Below are 2,500 nucleotides of genomic sequence, written 5' to 3' on the forward strand. Positions count from 1 at the left end.
CATTACTCTCATAATGGTATCCATTTATGTATGCACACACCATTTTTTGCACCATACACATGGTCCCATAGAAGCGCACACATGCGCACATGTTTGCATGAAGTATTTCATATTTATTATATACAGTGAGTCCAATATGTATTTGATCCCTTGCTGATTTTGCCCGTTTGCCCACTAATAAAGACATGATCAGTCTATAAATTTATGATAATATGTATTCAAACATGGAGAGACAGAATATCAAAAAGAAATTCCAGAAAATAACTTAAAATAATATATTTTAATTTATTTGTATTTAATTTAGGGTAATAAGTATTTGACCCCTCTAGCTAAAGAAGATAAAGTGCTTTGTGGCAAAGCCCTAGTTTTCTAGCACTGAGGTTAGATGCTTCTTTTAGTTAATGACAATGTTTGTGCATATAGTAGAAACTATTTTTGCCCATTTCTCTTTGCACATTATCTCTAAAACATTAATAGTTTGTGGCTGTAGCTTGGCAAATGGGAGGTTCAGTTCTCTCCATAGAATTACTATAGGGTTAATATTTGGAGACTGTCTAGGCCACTTCACGACTTTAATATGCTTCTTATTGAGCCATTCCTTCGTTGCTTTGACTGTATGTTGTGTATTATTGTCATGTTGGGAGATCCAACAATGGCCCACCCATCAGTGTAGTGGTGGAGGGAAGGACGTTTGCACTCAGGATTGCACATTACATGTCTCCCTCCATCCATTCATTGACGATGTGAAGTTGTCCTGTGCCTTGGCCAGACAAACACCCTCAAACCATAATGATACCACTTTCATGCATGATGGTGAGGAGGGTGTTGTTGGGATCATAGACAGTGGTACTCTTTCTCAAAACACATTGAATTGTGATAATGCCAAACAGCTTGATTTTGGTTTCATCTGACTACAGCACCTCCTTATCATATCCTAAACCAGTCTGATGTCCGTTGGCAAACCTCAAGTGGGACTGCGCAGGTTCCTTCTGAAGTAGAGGTACCATGTGTGCACTACAGGATTTTAAACCTCTGTGGCATTAAGTGCTACCAGTAGTTTTCTCAGTGATTTTGGTCCCAGTAGCTTTGATATCATTGCGTAGTTCATCCCGTACAGCTCTAGGGTGATTTCTTTCTGTTCTCATGATTATCAAATCCCTACAAAAGGTCAAATCTTGTATAGAACCCCAGACAGGCTGATAGATAGTCATTTTGTATTCCTCACATTTTGGAAGAAATGCATCAACAGCTGGGTCATTAATACCCAGTCTCTTTCTTGTGGCTTTGCAGCCCATTTAATCTTTGCTCAGGTCTAAAATCGTGTCCCTGATATCATTTGACCACTCTTTGGTCTTTCCCATGCTAGTGAGGTTGGAGTGTGACTGATTCACTCATACTATGGACTGATTCTGCTGATTCAATGTGTCTTTTATGCATGTTAGTATGTACAGGTGTCTTTAATTCAGATGACAAGTTGATCGGAAGTGCCCATCTGGTCTGTGGGCCCGGAACTGTAATCAGTTGGCAGGGGATCAAATACTTATTTTGCTCGATGAAATGGAAATAAATTAATATATATTCTCTTCAGTTAATTTCTGGATTTTCTTTTTGATATTCTGTCTCTCCATATTAGAATACATATTATCATAACATTTATTGACTGATCATGTCTTTGTTAGTAGGCAAACCAACAAAATCAGCAAGGGATCAAATACATATTGGACTCACTGTAAGGCATTAAAAGGGATGGAAACAAAAAAAATGGAAAGCTCATCGCAACAGAGCAATGCAGAAGGCATTTGAAGAGAGATGAAGGTGGAGAGAAAGAAAGGGATGGAGTGAAAGAAAAGACAATGTGAGACAATGCGGCGGCCAGACGCTTTCTCATTATCTTCCAGAGTCTCAGGTGGCACAGGACGGCACTCTAGCGTACACAAAGACACAGCAAGAAGACACAGACGGAGGTGGGAAAAAAAAATGGGAAAAAAGAAAAAAAAAGACAGACAGATAGAGCGAGAGACTGTGAAGAGGGTGCTGTAGGTGGGAGAACAGTAAAGAAAAAAAAACAGGTTTCCTCCACCTCCAGATTCAGTGGCAGATGAAAGGAAATATTTTTTTTTTAAAAAAGAAAAAGAGAGAAGGCGCTAATCTGTGTGTAGGGGATGTCGCGCTGCAGCAGAAAGTAGGCTAGTGGGGTAACACAACAACATGAGGAGGATGCCATGCACACAGCTGCACACAGACACTCACCACGCAGTAGATTTTGTGGTGTTACTGCGGTGTTATTACAGTCTCTCTCTGAATAAGGCACTTGCTTGTACCGGTAATATGTTAGTTTTGTCAGAGGACGCGCTCAACTTCTTGGAAAAAAATGAATGTCTTTGGGTGCGCAATAAAAGGTATCAACTGAAAGAAGAAAAATCGGCACTCACAAACTAAGTCTCATTATTTATTGATATTACCACCATGTCCAAAAGCAAACGCGTTTCGGCTATCAAGC

General features: G+C 39.7%; 1 protein-coding gene across 6 annotated transcripts in view; it reads right to left on the reverse strand.

Moving 5' to 3' along the window:
- Positions 1-2,500, reverse strand: part of mcf2la (mcf.2 cell line derived transforming sequence-like a) — a 110,378-nt gene that overhangs the window by 50,607 nt on the left and 57,271 nt on the right. The window lies entirely within an intron of this gene.

Source organism: Engraulis encrasicolus, chromosome 12 (assembly GCF_034702125.1).
Source record: "Engraulis encrasicolus isolate BLACKSEA-1 chromosome 12, IST_EnEncr_1.0, whole genome shotgun sequence".
Lineage (NCBI taxonomy): Eukaryota > Metazoa > Chordata > Actinopteri > Clupeiformes > Engraulidae > Engraulis > Engraulis encrasicolus.